Source organism: Lygodium microphyllum, chromosome 1 (genome assembly GCF_053477565.2).
Source record: "Lygodium microphyllum isolate KBCC chromosome 1, Lygodium_microphyllum_v1.1.10, whole genome shotgun sequence".
Classification (NCBI taxonomy): domain Eukaryota; kingdom Viridiplantae; phylum Streptophyta; class Polypodiopsida; order Schizaeales; family Lygodiaceae; genus Lygodium; species Lygodium microphyllum.
The window spans coordinates 5,017,631-5,041,267 of record NC_141135.1 but is presented as its reverse complement, the minus strand read 5'-3'; positions in this window follow the sequence as shown (position 1 = coordinate 5,041,267).

The window sequence follows — 23,637 nt, the reverse complement described above, 5'->3', positions numbered from 1 at the left end:
ACACACACACACACACACACAGAATGTTATTTTTTATGGTGTCTCTACTAACTCTTTTATAAGTAGCACCTTATTGTCTTATCACTTAAAGAATAAAGAATGAGTCTGTACATATATAGTTAGTGTTAGTGAGTAAGATGAGTGGCCCTCATCCAATTTGAATAATTATTTCCATCTTCCTCTCCATCTTGAAACGCTATAATGCTTTGATGATGATATAATTCTTTTGGATAGACAGAGTAATCTCTTTGTTCTCTTCCTAATATGTGCATGCTAAAAATTTTGTTTGCATATTCCAAATCCTTCATTTCAAAGGTTTCTATTAACCTTTTCTTAAAGGCATCAATCTCATACATGTTTTTCCTAGCTAACCAATATCCACATAAAGGATTGAGACTATCAAGCTATCATCTTTAGCCTTTCTTGTGTATAAGAAATGGTCTGTCTCACTTCTCTTGTAGCTATGAGACTACATAAAGGCATAAACTTATTTCATCATCCCTATGGGGGCTTCTTTAACCCATAAAGACTCTTTTTAAGCTTACATTCAAGCTTTTCCTTACCATTTTTCACAAAATCATCTAGCTACTACTTGTAGATCTCATCATGAAGGTCACTATGTAGAAATATTGTCTTGATATTAAATTGTACAAGATCCATGTCAAAGAGGAATCAATTTCACCACAGGTGAAAAGAACTCATCAAAATCTATACCTTTTTGTTACTTAAACAATTTTGGTTACTAACCTTGCCTTGTACTTTGTTTTAGTATCATCTATAACTTTCAACTTATAAATCCACTTGGGTACCAAAGCATTTTTTCCCTTTGGTAAAGAAACCAACTCCTAAGTCTAATTTTTCATAATGGCATCGCTAGTTCTCATTTAAGATTATCATCATGAATCGTGGCCTCTTTATACCAAGATGGCTTCCCATATTATATCAACATCACATAGTCAATTCCTAGATGAAATCTTTCATGCTAGACAAGAGATGTAAGTAGATGTGCATAGCACAATGGGCTAACTTGGAGTGGTAATTTTAGCCTCCAATATTCCTTCATGAGGTACTATAGGGATCTCAATATATTACTTAATAAATCTTTCCACTTCATGATCACTAGCTCAAGCATCACTTGTGTCTTCTATCTACACACTTAGTGCACTAGAACTTACCCTACACATGGCACTGCAATGTGGAAAGTAACTTGTATTTTTTCCACTTCCTTAAGAGATTGCTTATACATCTTCTTCTCATTGAAGATAATATCATTATCACATATAATATTTCTAACTTTTGGATCCCAAAGGCAATAATCTCTCTCACCAATTTGTTTATATCCCAAAAAAATACACTTAGTGGAATTTGGTTCTAACTTGGTACGCTTTTTCTGTGACATATTCACATCATCTTCATAGTCAAATACTCTTAACTGGTCATAAGAGTGCTTCTTTCTTGACCATGCCTTTTTAGAAATGCCACCATCCAATGATTTATTAGGAAACCTATTTATCAAATGTACAATAGTCAATAAAGCCTCAACCCGAAATTCTTGAGTAAGATCAACATTACATAGTATATTATTCATGAGGGGATCTATAATACCGTTCAAAATCCAACCTTTGGCTGTTGCCAAAGCAATCACATGTTTGAAAAATGCCATCCTAGCAACTAGACTAAATGTCTCTTCATAGTCCATGCCACTTGTCTATGCATAGCCTTTCACAACTAGCCTAACGTTATACTTGCTATTAGAAACATTTGTATTATATTTTATTTTATAGTCCTACTTACAACTAGTACCCTTTTTTGCTTGAGAAATGGTACAAGATCCCAAATCTTATTGGCCTCTAATGTAGCTATCTCCCCATCTATTACAACATCCTAATGAGTATGACCAATAGCCTCCTCAAAATAAGCGGGCTCAACTTCCTCAATTACCTTTACCATATTAGCAAAATGGTAATTTGCATAACTCACAAAACTAAATCTTCTAACATGATATCTCATCTTGATAGACCTACATACCACTAGATCACTCAATGGATCCTGGACATTACCATGTGCTCTCTATACACCTGGTATTCTAGCTAAAGGAATAGCAAGCTCATCATTCAACTCTCTAATCCCCTAGAGTCTCCATCAAGCGCATAGAATGACTAGTAGATGCATCATTACCACTAACAATTTCTTTTTTCCTTTTTCATTATGTGCAACACTAGTAGATGCTAGTGAGCTACTTTTATGTCCTACTAGATTGGTAGCATGGGAGCTACCATTTTGTTCTCAACTTAATTCCAATCTACTAGTTCTGGTATGCTAGTAGTCAATTCGTTTTGGTATGCTATTAGTCTACTACCATTGTGTTACTGGATTGTTAGTTTGGGAGCTACCATTTGGTTTTCAACTTGATATCAACCTACCAATTCTACTCTATTGCATGTTTACTACCTAAGGGAGTTAACATTTCATTATGAACATGATACCAATCAACTACTTTCAGGTTGCTACTAATGTACCACTCAAGAGAGCATTACCTTTTTTAAGCAACCAATATGTTAGGAATTTTTTGCCACCTTTACTAATTATATGTATTTAATGTAGGTAGATTTTTTTCTTGATTGATACCAATCTACTACTTTTATATAATACCACTTTGCTACTCTTAATATGCTACTAGTATACTACCAATACACTACCTGATTGTGGCAGACTAGGAGCTATCATTTGGACTGTAACTTGATATCAATCTACCACTTCTAATATGCCAGTTCCACATTGCTACCAATCTACCACCTGTAAGAGCTAATGTTTTGTTATCAACTTGATACCACTATGCTTCTTCTAGGCTACTACGAGTCCACTATCCAAGAGAGCTAATATTTTGTTTTTAAAGAGTATTATGTTGAAAATTTTTCATCAACTTTACTAATTATCTATATTTAATGCATGTAAAATTCTTTTCTGCTTTCAAATAGAGTCATCCAGATGTGCAAATCCAACAAAGGGCCTTTGAGAATTTGAAGCCTTACTTTAAATGCAAGCTTCAAGATCGACATACCTGATGTTGCATCATGATGTGCATATGTCATTTTTTAGGGATATTGTAAATCATATAAGACAAGTTTCCTATGGTATATATGGGAAAGAGTGCAATTGTCAATGTGATATTTGTGATCAAGATGAGAAATGCAACTCTCATACAAAAAGTTTCTCCAACATTACACAGCTTTGGGAATATGTTTTATGCCCAAAGGATAGTGGTTCTAGTTTTTCAACACAAAAGTATTTGATTGGTGACTACATGAAAGTGCTTGATCGATGATTGCACGTCATATGGAACTTCACAAAAACTGCATGTCTACCTGACAAAGGATTCATATAGTGCATACATGGTACTAGTGAAGATCTTTGGGGATATTCAAGTTGGTTATATACATACTAGGAGGAAGAAGAAAAGAAAAGTTTTTCCAATGGAGATGCAATGCGCAGAACCTTTTGGTATTGTTTAGGGATCATTTGGAGAAATTTATAATGCATAATATTGTTTACGACTAGCAAGCATAGCAATTTAAAGAGTGTTTTCATTGGTTCCCTTAAGATGTGGTTGTGTTTATAGTAGATTTCGCAAAAAATGACACGTTAAAGGAACAAAATGAGGTGCAATCAATGCATTGGCTTTCTAGCCAAGTCACAATCTTTGTCCACATCACATATATGTATATTATAGAGCGTGCCCAAAAGTTGATGCCAGGAGGCATATTCCACGGTGGATTCCGTGAGGTTTTACGGTGGATTCCGTAAACTTAGATGACCGGGGCTCATACGCAAAGAGGATTCTTTGTGCGAGAAGTTGATGGGGACGCCTGTCCTTTTCGGGCGTTTCATTAATTTAGTGTGTACATGGGTGATTCCATAGCGGGTGATTCCGCAAAATGCATATTAAATTAATAAACGTTTATGAGTTTAGAGTGCGCACTCGTAATAAATTAAGGTTAGGATTTATTTCTAACCAGTTGATTTATTTATGTAGCTGAAGACTGCTAGGTATTCACTTTTGTCGGTTTAATTGTGTTATTTTACTAACGATTATGAATGCTTCAGTTGATGTGTAGAGATAGCAGCAGTGGCGGAGGAAAGCATTGGAGTCTAGCGGGTTTTCGATCTTTGGACTATATTTTGATAGGCGCCACGCCTATATTTTGATTATGTCTATAGAGACATCGATTATTTATTATTATTTTGTATGCGCTTATGCGCCTGGATATGTTATTTTTATTTGGACATTGAGATTGGGCGTGCCAGACTCTTTGGGCACCGTCCATTAGCTTTATTTTCCTATTTTTGGTAGAAAGCAAACTCAAAAGCTAAAAGCTTGTCATATTTTTGTAATTGGGCTATTTTTGAGCAAAAAGATTGGAAATATACATTAAATACATGCTTTGTGAAGCGCTCACACAAGGCATGGGGGAGATTCAACCCAATTTGTCTCTTGTCTCATGTCGTGCTTGCTTTTACATTGGTTTTTGTGCTAAAAAGTAGAGTACTTTGTTCTTGGGGACCTTTGGGAATTCACTACGTGAGCTACCTGCGTCCGATCTGCGCACCAGTGGTATCAGAGCGGAGCAGAGATCAAGGGCTTCCAATCGCTACCAATCTCGGGCGAAGGCGGAGCTCCAGGAACAAACGGCCTCTACAGTCAATCTCGTCGCGAACCGTCGATACAGGCAGACTTCTGGCGATCAAGAACCCCTATTTCCACTGTCAGATCGCGAAGGACCAATCTCTGTCGGCGGAGGACCACTCATCAATTCTCTTCATCAAGTCGTTGAAAAAAACAGTGAGAAAGCTCTTAATCCTATTAATCAAAAGCCTAATCATAAAGCTTAAGAAGCTTATTAAGTTTCCAATCATCAAAACGTCAAATCGTTTGCCAAGAAGATCATCCCGAAATTTTCGCGCTGTCAAAAACGGCCCCCCCCCCACGATTCAAAAACGGTGGCCTGCTAGTCCACCAATTAAGCTCTTAAGCTTAATCACCAAGTCTAATCAAGCCAAATCATACAAATCTCTGCAAGTCACACAGATCTGACAAGTCAGAGAACTCCGGGTCCTGCGCTCCAGAAGACAAATTCAGCAAGTCACTTGGAATCAAGTCCTGCAAGTCCTACAAATCGGCTAAGTTCAGCAAGTCAACAACCCTGCAAGTCTGTTAAGTCTGCAACTCTGCAAGTCAGACTAAATCAGAACTGACTAACGCTCGAAACTCCTAGAAGACTTGTTCGTTTGCAAAAACTCAGAACTGGAAAGTTGTTCGCAGCAAGCTGTTTTACCTATCTACAAGTTCGTTGAAGTACTTTCAGCAAACGGAGACAGAAATATTTCAGAATTTCTGAAAATTGAAGAAGAAAATACCCAAAAATACATAGCCTTGTAACCCCAAATTTGAGCTACGCTCATCCCGCTAACTGATTTTGAGTGAGAAAGGTTTGTTGAGTTTTACAGGATGACTACCCCACATATGGATGATCCTATGGCTGAAGACGACCTACCCGAGCCTACCATGGAACAAAAGCTGGATCTTATCATGCTGCAATTGGACGAAGAGCGAAGAGCTAGGCAAGCCTTGCAAGCGCAATTGACAAAGCTACAAGGAGCGTCCACTGATAAAGAAGAACCCCAAGCTGAAGATCTGATTCGCCGTACCATCGACGCCACTCTTGAAGCACAAACCATTCGCAAGGAATCCAAGATAAGTAAACGAAGTTTCAAGTTTCGTACTTTCAATGGCATAAGAGAAGGAAAGACTGTTTTATCATTCATTAGCCAGTTTGATGACTATTTCCATGAGGAAACTTATCCCGAGAAAGATAAAATCAAGTGTGTTACTAATCATCTGATAGATAGAGCATCACTTTGGTGGACTGTAGTCCGCAAGAGTATAGAATGTCTTGCTACATGGGAAGATTTCAAGAAGAAGTTCATGCAAAATTTCCTTCCACTGCAATTTCATGAGAAGGCAATCAAGCAATGGGATTTACTTCAACAGCTCGATCGTGAGCCTATTCCACAGTATACAGAGCGTTTTTGGAATGCACTCCTACAGCTACGCATGCTTGAAGACGTACCAGAGACGACACATAAGTGGAAGTATATGTCTGGATTTCTTGGACATTACTACGCTGAGGTGAATATGTTCAAGCCTGCTACCCTTGAAGACGCCATCTCCTTAGCTCACGACACTGAAGATAAGTTACGTGGAAGAGATCGACGACCGCAGTCATTCCAAGCAAACGGTAATTATGGATCTAAACAATTCAATTCAAATTTCAGAAGGTTTAATCCAGGTCGTTTTTCATCACCATCTTTCCGCAAGAATTGGCCTAAACCACCTGCATTACCATCCACTGTCAATCCAAATCCTAAGCCTATCCAACAAGCAAATCCAAATATACCCAGACTTCCAGCCATTGCAAATAATGTGACCAAAGCCAAGCCCATCGTATGCTACAAGTGTCACCAGCCAGGCCATCTCGCAGCAAATTGTCATTCAAAGAAGCCATCAGCACATATCAACTACCTTGGAGCTATGGACGAGGACGAGCATGAGGATATGCCGGACTTCACTGAAGAAGAAGATGATCCTACTACTACTTCCGACACTCTACCAGTGTTCAGTCAAAGTGAAAAAGAGCATTATGAGCATTTATCATTAGTTTTTCAATTACTGAAAGAAAATCAATTGTTTGCAAATCCTGACAAGAGTGAATTCTTTAAGACAGAAATAGAATATCTAGGACATATTGTATCAAAAGAAGGAATAAAAGTTGATCCTAAGAAAATTGACGCAATATTGCATTGGCCCCTAAAAATGTACATGAATTACGCTCATTCCTTGGTCTTGCTAGTTTCTATAGGAAGTTTGTACGTAATTTCTCATTACTTGCTTTACCACTGACCAAACTTCTTAAGAAAGGCATTGTTTATCAATGGACTGAAAACCAGCAGAAATCCTTTGATTTACTCAAACGTGCATTGACCAATGCCCCTGTCCTACAATTGCCTGACTTTAACAGACCATTCTTTCTAGTTGTGACCGATGCTAGCGGATCAGGAATAGGAGCCGTGCTTATGCAAGACAACCATCCAATAGCATATTCTAGTTCTAAACTGAAACCCTCTGAGCTCAAATATTCCACTTATGACAAGGAACTCTTAGCAGTTGTACAAGCATTAAAACAATGGAAGCATTATTTAATGGGTTCAGAATTCATGATAAAGACTGACCAGCAAAGCATTAGACATCTACTTAGCCAACCCCAAATTTCTGACCGTCATATCAAATGGGCTTCATTCATTCAAAGTTTCCATCCTATCATTCAATACCAACCTGGAAAAGAAAATGTAGTTGCTGATGCATTGAGTAGAAGACCTGCAATTCATAACATTTCTATCATATCTTTTGATTCTTTGATTGCTATGAAAGACACATATCACCAGGATATTACTCTTCATTCTGATTGGCAAAAATTAGTTCAAAATAATTTCATTCCTGTTGATTCATTGTCATATAATGATGGATTCATGTTCTTTGAAAAGAGACTGTGTGTTACTATTCCATTCCGATCTTTTGTTTTGAATGAAATTCATTGTCCCCCATATCAAGGTCATAGAGGTATCATTTCTACATTACGCATGTTAACTGAAGATTTTTATTGGCCGCATATGGATGCAGATGTGTCTAATTTTGTTTCTGAATGTCTGATTTGTCAAAGAATAAAAAGACATCATGGTAAACAGTATGGATTATTAATGCCTTTATCTATTCCATCTAAACCTTGGGAACATATATCTATGGATTTCATTACTGGCTTACCAAATACTAAATCTAACCATGACATGATTTGGACAATTGTAGATAGATTTAGTAAGCAAGCATATTTCATTGCATGTAAGAAAACTTTAACAGCATCACAAGCAGCACAGTTATTTTTGAAAACTATTTTTACTAACCATGGATTGCCGAAAGTGATTATTTCAGATAGAGATTCTAGATTTTGTAATAATTTCTGGATTACACTGTTTGCAAATCTAGGCACAAAGATTGATTTTTCATCTGCATTTCATCCAGAACAAATGGACAAACAGAAGCCACAAATAGCACTATTTTAGATCTTTTACGTGGATACACTATCTCTAAACCTCAGACATGGGATACTCATTTACATTTATTACAATTTGCATATAACAATACACCGCACACATCTACAAAGAAAGCACCTTTTGAAGTTATTTATGGATATAGATTATCTACACCTGTTGCATCTTTGTCTAATAGAATACAAAGTGCCGATGATATTGCTGTTATGCATAACACTATTTTTGATGAAGTAAAGGATATGATTGCTAAAGCCCAACAATCATATACCAAACAAGCCAACAAGAAAAGACAAGCCATGAATTTCAAAGTTGATGATTATGTTTGGCTTAGAATAGAAAAGCGTAGACTGCAAAGTGTAGATAGACATCCAGTTGTCAAATTAGCCCCTAGATTCTACGGACCATTTAGAATCATTCATAAGATTAATGACAATGCATTCAAGTTAGAATTGCCATCTCATTGGAAAATTCATAATACATTTCATATTAGTTTATTGAGACCATTTAGAGGGCAATTACCTATCCACCCTGTCTATGAAAACCCACCTTTACTAGAAGAAGAGACTGAAATCCTTGAACCAGAAGCCATCATAGACACTGATTACATGACCACTAGAACTGGCCGAAGGTACTCTAGATATCTCGTGAAATTTAAGAATCATCCTGTAGAAGAAGCACAATGGATGCACGCTAGAGACCTAAATGCTTTCCCCACTCTGTTAGCTCCACATTGAGCTAATAGCAATTGAGGTCAATTGCTATCCCACCCCGGGGGTATGATGCCAGGAGGCATATTCCACGGTGGATTCCGTGAGGTTTTACGGTGGATTCTGTAAACTTAGATGACCGGGGCTCATACGCAAAGAGGATTCTTTGTGCGAGAAGTTGATGGGGACGCCTGTCCTTTTCGGGCGTTTCATTAATTTAGTGTGTACATGGGTGATTCCATAGCGGGTGATTCCGCAAAATGCATATTAAATTAATAAACATTTATGAGTTTAGAGTGCGCACTCATAATAAATTAAGGTTAGGATTTATTTCTAACCAGTTGATTTATTTATGTAGCTGAAGACTGCTAGGTATTCACTTTTGTCGGTTTAATTGTGTTATTTTACTAACGATTGTGAATGCTTCAGTTGATGTGTAGAGATAGCAGCAGTGGTGGAGGAAAGCATTGGAGTCTAGCGGGTTTTCGATCTTTGGACTATATTTTGATAGGCGCCACGCCTATATTTTGATTATGTCTATAGAGACATCGATTATTTATTATTATTTTGTATGCGCTTATGCGCCTGGATATGTTATTTTTATTTGGACATTGAGATTGGGCGTGCCAGACTCTTTGGGCACCGTCCATTAGCTTTATTTTCCTATTTTTGGTAGAAAGCAAACTCAAAAGCTAAAAGCTTGTCATATTTTTGTAATTGGGCTATTTTTGAGCAAAAATATTGGAAATATACATTAAATACATGCTTTGTGAAGCGCTCACACAAGGCATGGGGGAGATTCAACCCAATTTGTCTCTTGTCTCATGTCGTGCTTGCTTTTACATTGGTTTTTGTGCTAAAAAGTAGAGTACTTTGTTCTTGGGGACCTTTGTGAATTCACTACGTGAGCTACCTGCGTCCGATCTGCGCACCAAAAGTACTATCATTTCGATATATCTAATGATAAAACCCATGACACCCTTTTCATTCAACATGTTTTATGCTCCATTTGGATTGTCGAAAGAGCCAAGGAAGTGTTCAAGCAACATCGGGTGTAGTCGAATGGTGTAGCATCACAATTCAAAGCAAAGAGGCATTTCTACTTCATTGCTTGATATGGTACAATGATAGGTATTAAAATACAAGTCATTTTTTATGGTTTAGGTCATGGAAAAGGAATATATGATGGTGCAGATGTTATTATCAAGAGACATCTCACTCAAGAACACCTAAAGCCAAACTCTATGAAGCTACAATGTACATCTAATGTGGTGCTATTTTTGAGACTAGAAGGGCTATAGCCACATATGCTTGTAAAGAATTGCTAGTTACTTGATTATTTTGGGATTTTAAGAAATGTGATTGTGGATGCAAGCATCTATTTGGATTGGAAACATGTGCCCAATGCATCTGTATTACATTATGTCTTTTGCTAATCCTTGACAAATGGAAAGGCTCTAAGATATAGGCAATTTTCATGCTTCTGCAATGCTTACATGCTTACATGCATACATGCTTTTGCAATGCTTCTGCAATGCACAAAGAGAACAATGAGAGCTAAGGCTTTGCTTGTAGATGCATGGGGGGGATATTTGTAGTGCAAGTCCATTAGTTGTCAAATGGGTTTGGTACATCAAGAAGAAGGAAATCCCTATATGAATTCAAGCTCTTATGATCAAAGATTGAAGTTACCTTGCAATTCCACCTGGTGAGAGCTATCAAGTTTCGAATACAAAAAGTAGGATGTGGTAGAAAAGTTTTACTATTCTCAGAAGTATATGAGTCTATTTACAATAGCAATATGTTTGATGTATAGCATTGCTCTATGTATTCAACATTGGTTTCTCCATTACTCTTGAATATCCATGTTGTCATTGTGAATAAACACTATAAAAGCTTGTTTGCTAGAGGTTTTTATCTGTGTTGCTTTTATACCAAAAACAAGATCACATTTTTTGTTTTATTTTTTGTGAATTTATACACAAAATGATTATTTCAAACTTTTGGTTTAATAATAGTAATGGCAAGAAAAGATAGTATATTGGTAGCTTTCAAGTGCCTCCCAATATGAGAATGCAATTTAGGTTGTTAGTTATTAGGAAAACCCAAGTCTCATTAACTAGAAGAAGGTAGTTTCCAATGTGGCAAAGGTGTTAACCACAAGAAGTACGCAACATGCAATGTGCAAGTAGGCACAAAAAGGAGCCTAAATTTTTTAAATTAGTCTTCGAATTATTAGCCATGAATTAATGTACATGAAGCACTTACATAATTGAATTGTCAAAAGCTTAATGCAATTGTATTGATTTATCATGTAAATTTGCAAGTCGATGCAACTTGCAATGATAGCATAAGCTCCTTGAAGAAATGCAAAGGTTCTAGTTTATTTTCACCATAGGAAAAGTGTGCAATAAGAGATGCCCGATCTTGAGGCCCAAAAGATGGGCTAGATACCCAAGAGGGATAGGGAAACCCTAAACCTAAAAATCATATATAAAAAGGATGAGAATGAATAGAAGAAGCTATTTATGTGTGTGCAAACTTTGTACACTTACCTTCTTACTTTCTTGTGAGAGTGACTGAGGGTGAGAGTTAGACATTGAGAGTAAGAGAGTGAGAAATTGAGGGTGAGGGACCAAGTGAGGGATGAAAAAGGAGAAAAAAGAATGAGAAAGAGAAAAAAAAAGTAGTAGAAGAAAAAGGAGAAAATAAGAAAAAGCACTACAAGATTCATGCCACATACTGGCATCTAAAGTGATGAATATTTTCATCAAAAAAATTTCCCCCATCTCATTGCTAAAAGCATCGGTCTAGACATCTCTACATATTTATCACAATTAGCATCATTAATTTCTTCACAATAGCAATGCAAATAGTGACACTTTCTAACACATGTACCGACTCAAATACTGACAGGTGTTAGCAACAATTGTAGAGAAGAAAAAAAAGGTTCCCATCACCATGTAATGAATAGTGCTCAATAAAGAAATCACATATTGAATACGCAATTGTCATCAAGAGAAGTGCATCATGAGATGTCAGAAAAAAGAAGTCCTGATTAAGTATTCAAATAAGTACAAGACTAATGATGACAACTCATAAAACTACATGGAATCGTAGAGAGGAGATTTAAAACAAATATGGGCGTGTATCTCTAAATATTGTAAAAATGCCATTTTATATAAAAGATAAGAAATATATCTAAGGAATGGTACATGGAAAGAGCCTACATGGATCATAGGGCTAAAAAAGGAAATGATGTGCGGTCCATAAGTCTAAGTACATACTATAGCTGCTTGCCATTTGAAAGCTCGTCTCAATGGAGAATCAAATGGATTTTGCAATATAAACAACCACAAATTAATCCACAATACATAATGTATCACAAAACTAAAGTCTTATGGCTGCCAGTTCTCAGATGGTGCGCAACCCCTACCTCAAGTCACGCCCTCACTACCTCCTATTGCTTGCCACCATTGTCCTAGAGGGTTTGTGGCCTCCTCCCTAAGTCTCCACCAATCCTCTATGTCCACCCACTCGGGCTTTGAGTCGCCATTCGTAATTGCCTTGTGTGCACCTCATCATCTATGTGCCATGTATGCATGCATAGAATCCATCATCCACCCAATGAAAAACCTCTCTGCCACCATAGGTATCAAAAAATCCTTGTGCAAGGATACTACCACATAGTCCTTGCTCCCCTCCAGTATATTCTTCTAATGGTCTAAAATTTTGTGCCAAAATACTTGCTAGCATAACGCTCTCATGCAAGCCAAAATCCTCCTCCCCTCATCATTCATGATCAAATCATATTCTTTCTCATCTAGAGATATCCATACCATATTGTGGTATGTCTAAGGTGCGTCCTCTTCCACCTGCGACCATGCTCCTAGGCATAACTAGGAAACCCTTGTATATATAGTGTACCTACAAGGGTAGTTTCTTATAGAGTAGCACCCATAGGGGTTCCATCTACTATGCAGAAAATTGAATGAAGCTTGGAGTCATGGACGTAGACGTCCCTATAGGTGTGACAAACCCTGAAGGTGACAAGTATCCACTAGATTTATGAGACAGGGATATTGTATCAGTACCTCCACAATACCCACCTAAGCCACCCTCTTTGGAACTGGTACAAGAGCAAGAAGTATCAACCAACCGTGGGCTCACAATATCTACATCTTTGTAACACCTCCCAAAACCACTCCCTCCCTTTGTGGCTAGTGTAGAGTATCGACATCATCTACTAGAGATCCAAGCATAAGACCATGCTGAGATAGACTCTGTAGAGCAGCCAGATGATGACTGTGTCAACTCTTGGTCAGCCATATATTTGAAACATGCCATTTGATCTCAAGATATACATGCAAGGATCTCCTACAACTCCTCATCTCTCATCCCTTGACTCATATTGCTCTCTGGATATCATCAAAGGTAACCTACACAATTAAAAAATGATGTAAGCGTACATCAAATATGATCATGGAGAAACTACCGTAATTCACTAAGATCACACTTTATAAGTTGCTAAAATACTCTATCTCATCTACTACAATACTCTAATATGTGGACCACCATTGGCTATCTTGCTGGAACTTTTCCATGACACCACACTCTGTTGTGGAGCATATTTTGTGTATTTTCTCAACTCAAAATTATTGCTCATGTGACCATGCCATGCTATAGATTTTTTACTTTACACCTAAATTGTTAGGTTAATTGTTACATATAAAATCTAGATATGACAATAAAGAAAGCATGTGATCACCTTTGGACTATATCACCTCCAGAATTCCCACTCCTGCATTTTTTCTATCCCATTTTCAACCACTACATATCTCGTTAGTCTATCATCGTTCTTCAACGTCCATAGCATACTGTTGTATGAATCCACTATTAGGAAGCCCCTCTAAAATATGCACCAATGCCTCTAACACTAGCCAATCTTCAAACCATACTACCTTCTCGCCATGCTGGTTATCGCACAATGTCTTGGGTAGTTTTCACTATATGTATATCCTCTATATCACGTGCGTTCAAGGCCTATTTATAAATATCCTTATGTGTGAAATTTTTATTAATAAAATATAATCCTTTTCTATTCAATTTGTAAGTAACCCCTTTATATGGGACCCTTTTGTATGTAAAAATTGTATCTTAAAAAACCCTTATATTGAACCTATGTGATACATACATATATTTATATCTAATTGCCCTGAGCACCAAGCCCTTTAGAGTTTTCATAAAGTACTCCAAGAAGAACATCCATTGTGTATGGACAGGTCTCACAATCTCTACTTCATCCATGAGATGTACCAAGAGGTGAGTTTGTATCGTGAGCATGCTCATGGGTAGGTACTTCCTTGTTAAAGAGATAAACCATCTCCACCACTCCCCGCCTTGCAAATTTAGTAAAGGATGTATTAATCTCCTTCTACGAAATCCATTGCACTAAGTTTGACAACTTATAAATCACCAAATGTATTTCTGGAGTGAGATACCCCATAATCGCATTGAGTAGTACGATTTGCTAGAAATTGGAAGCATTACAAATATCAAATTGATACAAAATACTAAGGTACTGAGATTACTTATATCAAGGCAGGGACAAACCTAGCATATCTTGTGCAAATCATGGGATTTTAGATTAGTTGGTCATCTTTAGAAGAAGCAAACCTAAGGAAACATATCATACCCACTGGGGTATGGGTAGACCTAATAATTTGCTTCACCATGCACTCTTCGTTAGTGGATAGGATCAAAGGCACATGAGATAGTTGCACACAACCACCAGAGCTCAAAAAGCACCTCCATCTTGCCTACCTCCTTCAAATCCATTCATGCCTCTATAGTGTCTCTCTTTCATGTGATATGGTCTCACAATAAGATGCCCACATTCTTGAAAATGTTCATGGGATCCAACAAATGGTTGATTTGTAAGTAGGTCCAATATGGTAACTCATAGAAAACTAAGAACCATTACTTTGTGCTTGGGTGTGACTCCTCGTGGACCATTTTGAACTTGTACTAGTTTTGGGCATTCATTCATGCTAGAGGTTATTTAAGAAAATCTTCTCTCAGTTCATGATCCTCTCTGGCAAGAAAGCATCATGTGCTTGATATACCATCTTCTTCATAGTCTATGACCTTCAAGATTCTAACTATGGCCCACACAATGGATATGCATGATAATCTAAGGTAACCATACTTGCCACAATATCCCTATCTAGTCAATACAAATTTGAATGACCCATGTTAGATACCAACAATGAGAACGGAAACCCACTTATCTAAGCACTCCTTCCATCTTGAAAAGTCATGCATGCTCCATATAAGAATGGATCGTATATTAGTGGATCATTGACTATCATCATGCTTGCTCATGTCTTCGATAGCGACCCCCTCCTCCAACAAAATCTTGGGCTCATCAACTAATGGACAGAGGTAGCTATCCATATTTTTGCCTTTGTAGCACCTAGGAACAAGAAAGCCAAGGACCAACTGTCCTTTCTTTATAGAAAGCCATGGAGGAATGTTGTAGTTTACAAGGACTATAGGCCACACACTATAAGAAGCTAAGCGGAGATCGAATAGATTCATGCCATCCATAGCAAGACCAAGCCAAATATTCCTTGTCTCTCATGCAAATCCTAGAAAGGTAGAGTCAATGTGGCTCTATTTGTGTGAATCTATTGATATTCGTTGGACTACATCCATGGATCTATTTTGCACATGCCACTTTGTCAAGCTTACCATCTCTAACATACAAAACATGTGACGTATACATGGTATAAGTGGAAAGAATGGAAAACCTTCCGAGGGATAGTTTGCCCTTACAAGTCCTATCAATGCCTATGAGCACCACACTTTGAGCATGTCTCCATAGTCTCATGATCTTCTCAAAACAACACACAATCATTGAGACATGCATAGATGCTATTATAGTCCATGCCAAGCTGTCGTAATACCAATCTTATATCATCCGAGGACTTGGGCATCGTGTTTCCAAGTGGAAATATGTGATATTTTAGTAACTTGAAAAAAAAAAGCACCTTTGAAGAGTATAAAAATGGTTTTTATAATAGAGTTGAAGACAAAGGAGTGTAGTATGTACCTAAACAACTCGGTCACACTCATATCACTCCTTCTGTACTTTGCATGTACACTTAGGAGTACAAGTAGTATCTTTGAATGAAATAGCCACCACCCATCATACAATGGTATGGACACCTCTTCTCTCACTGGATCACATGACTTTTGCATCCATTGGTAGTAATGCATTGATATTGCCTCCCTCTCAAGCTTCAAGATAAGAGAAAGGTCTAAAAGGTCCATCATCTCTTGTGGTATTGAGGGCATAGTTTGTGGCATGTTTTCCAATGGGTGTATTGGCTCAAGCGCTCCCTCCATCGCACGCCCATGAACTCTTCTTACATCTTACAATAGGTGCATTCCCCTCCTTAGGATGGAATGCCACCTCTCTGTAGACATTTCTAGGATACATCTAATATTTTTCTATGTGATATTCAATTACACTGCAAATGTAAAGCATGATTTGTACATACTTTTTTACTGTTAGCTCGAAGTGAGAGATTGCTTAGTCAATTATCTCTGATTGTGAAGTGTCACATGTGGTTTATAGACAAGCGACGCTTTCGACTCACCAGCTCACTAAGTGCAAGGACATAGGACACACTAAGTGAGATATGCCTCATAATCTTGGATATTCCAACCATCATCATTGTCCATTTTGCCTCTACTACACTAAACAATATGCTTTGTTTCCCTCATTGTCTCTCTTCACCCATTTTAGTCTCTACTTTTCTTTCTCGCTCTCTATTATTATATTTTCCTCCATCTCTCTATTTGTGTTCTCTCCCACCTATGATCACGATCCTGGGCATAACCAAGAGATCCTTGTACATCTGGTGTACCCACGAGGATGGTATCTCTCGAACTAGCACCCGTAGGGGTGTCGCCTACGAACAGCTGAGCAAAAGCTGGGGTCACTAGAGTAGATATCCCGATAGGTGGTGTGACAAATCCTATAGGCGACACGCCTCTACCAGAATGATGAAACGAAGAGACTACATCGATGCCTCCACAACAACCACCTGAGCCATCCTCTCTTGAACCTACACGATAGAGAGAAGTAGTACTTGTATCTCAAGCTGACTGCGGGCTCACAGCGTCCACATCTCTACAACACCCCCCAAAACCACTCCCTCCATCCAGGCCTAGTCTGGAGAGTTGATCTCATCTATTAGAAACCGAAGCGTCACAGCGTGCCAAAGTAGATCTAACAAAACGGCCTGATCTTGTTTGAGAAAACCCCAAATGACTGGTAGATGCATCATTACCATCCAGCACTTTCTTCTTTCCTTTGTCCTTCCCTGCAACACTTATAGATCCACCTAAAGTTGTGGGGCTACTCCTTAGTCTCCCAGACTAAGGGCTCACTATAGGTGTAGTACCAGATGATGTTTCTGGTCCATTAAGATTCTGTGATTCTTGTTTATCTTTCTGCACATAGCTGTTCTAATCATTATCATCATCCAAAACATCACCAGCAGGTGTATACCAACTTCCCATCTCATCAAAGATAACATCCCTGCTCACTCTGAACTCACCTCCTGGACAGGGTTATAATAGTGATACCCTTTCTGATCTAAAGAGTATCCAATAAAAACTCATTTTTTTGCCTTTGGATCAAGCTTCTTTTGTAGCTTCCTTGAACAGTCATCAATAAATGTGACAAAGTATTTGCTGCCACCAAGAGAAAGATTCTGTATAGGCCCCTAAACATATGTATGTACTACATCAAGTATATTTCTGCTCACTTCTCTATCGTGCAAGAAGGGTTGTCTCACCTGCTTACCAAACTAGCATGCTTCATAGACTTTATGCAATTCTGCAACTCGAAAAGAAGGCAACGCTATAACCAATCCTCTGGATTGCATTAATTTCAACCTTTGCACACTTGCATATCCAATATGTTTATGCCATATTTCAATATTTGCAACTACTCCTTTTCCTTTAGCATACATAGCATCATCCATTGCAGGAATTTGAGTATCTAAAGTGAACATTTGGCCAAGTCTACTTCCTTTTGCGACCAACCTACACTTATCATTAAAATCTTCTACAAAATAACCTTTTGCATTAAATCGGACCTGCAACCCCTGCTCTACCATTTGGACAATAGACACTAGATTCTTTGTAATTGATAGCACATGTAATACATCTATCAAACTCTTTGTCTGGCCATCATACAAGGACAAGGGAGCCTTTCTAATGTGTGAAATTGGGTGGCATGAATCATCACCCATTTGCACATAACTTGGGTTTTGTAAGTCATGCATCTCCACCAACCATTCAACATGATTGGTCATATGATTAGATGCACCTGAATCGACATACCATACATCATCATGTGTCCCCTTTCCTGTAACTGCATTCATCATATGCTGCATAACAAACAGACACTCATTTTTTTTCTTCATTATTTCGTTAAGATGATGCATAGTTTCCTTGCTGTAATTTACCACTAGGAATATAATCCTTCTTAGCATAACAATTGGCTGCAATATATCTTGTTTTGCCACAATAATGGCAAACAATAACAAAATTTCCAGAGCCTTTGTTCTGCCATCCACCTCTTCCTTTAGAGCTCCCCCTGCCTCTAAAGTTTCCTCTACCTCTAGAAACCTATATTTCACCAAACTATTGATTGAACCTGTTTTGTTGGTTATCACCAGTACGTCCCATACCATGGCCTCTCGAAGAGGATCTACCACGTCCCCTTCCTGAACTCAAGTAAAATGCTTGGACATGTTTACCATTTCTTTTAAATGAATCACCTTGCATATTGATCTCTTCAATAATCATGAGAGATATCAGCTCATCAAAATTTGGAAATGGCTTCCGTACATATACTGAAGTAACAAATGATTTCCATGCCTTCTCATTGCTAAGGCCACTAAGAGTGAATGAAACCAAATCATCATCATCTTGCATTGCATCAATCGTTGCTAAAGCATTTGCAATGCTCCTCACCTTCAAACCATACTCATTGACATACATTTTTCCTTTCTTCAAGGCATTCAAATCTTGCTTGAGTTAAATCTTTCGTGCCTTTGTATTTACTGAAAACATGCTCTCAAAAATTGTCCAAGCTGCATGTGAAGTTTCTGCATTCGTGATATGTCCCAGCATAGTATTATCAATGACTGTAGATAGCCATTATATCACCCTTTTTTCTTTTGCATTCCACTCTTTCCATGCTTTTAACTCATCTGCAATCGGAGGGATACCTAGCTCTGGCTCGTTTTCTTCACCTGAAACAAACTCATAAAGGCCCTTTCCAATGAGTAAGTTCGTCACACGAAACTTCCATGAGGGGTAGTTATTCTTGTCAAGCTTCTCAATAATAGGTTTTCCATTGTTCTCTGCCATTATCACAAACAAGGATACAACACAACAAGCTAGTCTTCTATAATCTTTCACAACACGTGCACAACAATACACCAAGCAACCTTTTTCACTAATTGCTCAATAGTACATGTAATCTGCAACCTGTTTGCAAATAAACCTTATGTTTACTTCTTGCAAACACCTCAAAAATTACAGATTTGCAATCTGTAATCTGCGCACCCACTTTCGGTCAATACAGCCGAAATCGCAGTGTACCCTGAAACTGCTGTCCGCAACCTTGCGGCTCTAAAACGGGGCTTGAAATGGCCTCAGACCCCCAAAATAACACAAACACAACAAATCTCACAATAAATCTGAGATTTTTGCTCATACACAAAATCTTCTTGCACACCAAATCTCAGAGCAATCTGAGATTTTTGCTCGACCTTGCTTCCAGTCCTCCATAGGCACTATCCAAGAGAGAGAGTGGAAGAATGGGAGAGCTTCTTACCCGCTACTTGCTTGCTCAAACCTTGCTTCTTCTCCTTCACTTCAGCCTTTAAAATTAGTCTCTCTCAGTGGCGCGACTGTGATACCATGTCAAGAATCGCGTGATGGGGGGATGTGCTTCAGCTTGCTGCTGCGCCAAACACATACTATATACACAAGAGGAAGCTCACTCAATAACACAAAAAGAGAGATGGAGGCCAAAACGTTTCTTTCTGGTTTCTTTTTCTTCTTCCACACACTATACAATGTACACAAAGTAAAGGTAAGATACAACATAAAGAAAAGTGGCCTTCTAAGTCAAATAGTGCATAATCGACTACACTAATCGACTAACGTTATATCTTTTCCAGCTGTAGGTAGGTGTAACAAACAAAATATAATAAGTGATAAGTTAGTGGCCATGTGAGTATCATAATGACCACCAACGTGCTAAGTGTAGATATGCGGGCTCATCTAGCCAGGCAGTCCATCATCAATGTTCGCATGTGTTGAGCTTGCCATCTCAACAAAAACAAAGTACAAGGCAAGGTTAGTAGCCAAAGATTTTAAGTAAGAAAAATGTATAGATTTTGATGAGATCTTTTTACCTATGGTAAAATCGATTCCTCTTTGACATGGATCTTCTACAATTTAATATCAAGACAATATTTCTACATAATGGCCTTCATGATGAGATCTACATGTAGTAATTAGAGGATTTTGTGAAAAATGGTAGGGAAAAGCTTGAATGTAAGCTTAAAAATAGTCTTTATGGGTTAAAGAAGACCCCATAGGGATGATGAAATAATTTTATGCCTTTATGTAGTCTCATGGCTACAAGAGAAGTGACAAAGACCATTGCTTATACACAAGAAAGGCTGAAGATGATAGCTTGATAGTGTTAATCCTTAATGTGGATATTAGTTAGCTGGGAAAAACATGTACGATATTGATGCTTTTAAGAAATGGTTAATAGAAACCTTTGAAATGAAGCATTTGGAATATGCAAACCATAGTCTTAGCATGCACATACTAGGAAGAAAACAAAGAGATTGCTCTATCTATCCAAAAGAATTACATCATCATCAAAGCATTATAGCGTTTCAATATGGAGAGGAAGATGGCAATTAGTATTCAAATTGGATGAGGGCCACCCATCTTACTCACTAATGTTAGCTAGATATAGTCTATCTATATATAGCGTCGTTTATATATATGTTAGCTATATATAGTCTGTCTATATATAGCGCCATCTATATATATGTTAGCTATATATAGTCTGTCTATATATAGCGTGTTAGCTATATACAGTCTATCTATATATAGACGGTGCTATATATAGATAGACTATATATAGCTAGCATATATATAGACGGTGTTATATATAGATAGACTACATATAGCTAACAACTAACGCTAACTATATATGTATATACTCACTCTTTATTCTTTAAGTGATAAGACAACAAGGTGCTACTTACAAAAGAGTTAGTAGAGACACCATAGAAAATAACATTCTCTCTCTCTCTCTCTCTCTCTCTCTCTCTCCATATCTGTATGTTACAAGTACATGGCAACATACCAAATAACATCTTTCATTACAGTTGCTAAGTAGTAAGTGTAATTTGTAACTTATTTGTAGATAAAACTTCTATTTTCCTCCTAGAAAATACCTTAGAACTTATAGATTTGAAATCTATAACTTGTGCATTCATTTTCGATCGACATAGCCAAAATTGTAGTATATTTTGAAACTATTGTCTGCAACCTTATGGGTCTAAAATGGAGCTTGGAACATCCTTAGATGGCAAGAAAGTAGTGGAAAAGCCCTAAAGGCCCTATTTGTAGAATATATAATGATCTACTCATATACCAAATCTCACACTAATATCAGATTTTTGCTTTGTTCTACTTCCAGTGCCTCCACTAACTCTATCCAAGAGAAAAAATGAAATAATGAGAGAACTTCTTACAAGTTTCTTACTTGCTCAAATCCTTACTTTATTCTCCTTCACATTAGCCTTCAAAATCAGGCTCTCTTAGTGGCAATGTTCTGATACCATGTCATGAATTTTGTGGTAGGAAGACTTACTTGAGCTGTTATGCCACACACACACCATACACAAAAGAGAAAGCTCACTCAAGAACGCAAGAAGAAAGACGGAGGCCAAAACATTTTTTTTGTTTACACAGACACTACAATGCGCACAAAAGATAGATAAGATATACATAAAGAAAAGTGACCTGCTAAGTCAAGCATTTCATAATTGACTATGCTAATTGACTTACACTATTACTATGCTAGCTATAGGTAGGTACAACAAACTAAATATAATAAGCGATAAGTCAATGGCCATGTGGGTATTGTAATGACCACTGATGTGCTAACTGTAGATGTGCGGATCTATTTAACCAAACGATCCATCATCAATGTCTGCACGTGTTGAGCTTGTCATCTCAACATGATCAAAGCTTTCACTCCTTCCTAACACTCTTCAAGTACTATTCATAAGGTAGGGACAACGAACTCACATGGTAAGATTGCATTTGTTTTGTATCCTACTTTGAAAGGTTTCTATCCAATTGTGATCATATAGGCCATGTGATATTCCTATACCACAACTATTAGCTTGTTCTCTCAATCATTCCTACAGGCAAATACTTTCTTGGTAAGGACATTGGTTAAAATATTATCGGTCAATATAACTTGGCCATTTACTTGAGACTAATAAGGGATTGAATTTCAATGAATGACAATGAACATGGACAATAGGTGACAAATCACCTCATTGATAAAGTAAGTGCCTTGGTGAGCAATCAACTCGTTGATAAAGTGAGTGCCTTGGCCACTTACTATGTGGATGGGTAGTCAAATCAAGAAATGAATTGTTCACATAAGAGCTTAGCTATTGTTTTTGCATCATTATTTGAAGTGGCTATTATCTTAGTACATTTGGTTAGACAATTTGTAGCTATAATGATGTACTGTGTTTGTGAGTACTAGATTGTTGGATTGATGAAGCAATGAAGTTGATCCACCACTTCTTATGGTTGACATGGCATTATCAATTTTATCCTTTCTTATTGGTTCTTTTATGTATTAAAATTTGTCATGATGTTTCATAAAACAAGTTGCATTATGAAACAAGGTTGGCCACCACCACTGAGATGGAAGGACTTTCCTTGCTTCTGTGTCTTTGTCAAAGTGTCTTCTCACAATTCTCCCATGTGCTTTGGGATATCATGCATCTCATGTTCACAAATACACCTTCTCATAAGGCTACCCTAACTTAACTGATACAACTGGCGAGTTTGTAAGGCTAGGAATGTGGAACTAGTTGTACTCAATCATGATAGCTCTGATACCATGTTGAGATATGTAGAGAGAGAGAAAGAGAGAGAGAGAGAGAGAGAGAGAGAGAGAGAGAGAGAGAGAGAGAGAGAGAGAGAGAGAGAGAGAGAGAGAGAGAGAGAAGAGACACAACATGTACACCCCCAAAGACTATATCATATTGATCACAATCTACATATATATTGGTGAAACTTAGTCTAGACAGGGGGAGCTATATATAGCTCTAACACCACATATAGTGAAGTAGTAAACTATAAAGCTATCCTAAGATCTATCCATATGCCTATCCATATGCTTAGAGGGAGGAAGTATCATCTTTGGATGATAAGAGAAAATTCACAACTTATAATCATGCCAGCAAAAAAGTCATTACCACAATGGGTGAAGCAAGTGTATGATCGAAATCATGTTGTACCAACAACTGTGAAAGATAGAGGGACCAAGAAGGTAGGCAAGAATAGAGGAGAAAATAAAGGCTTATTGTCTCATAGTTAATATGGCCTTGATGGGCTGAGA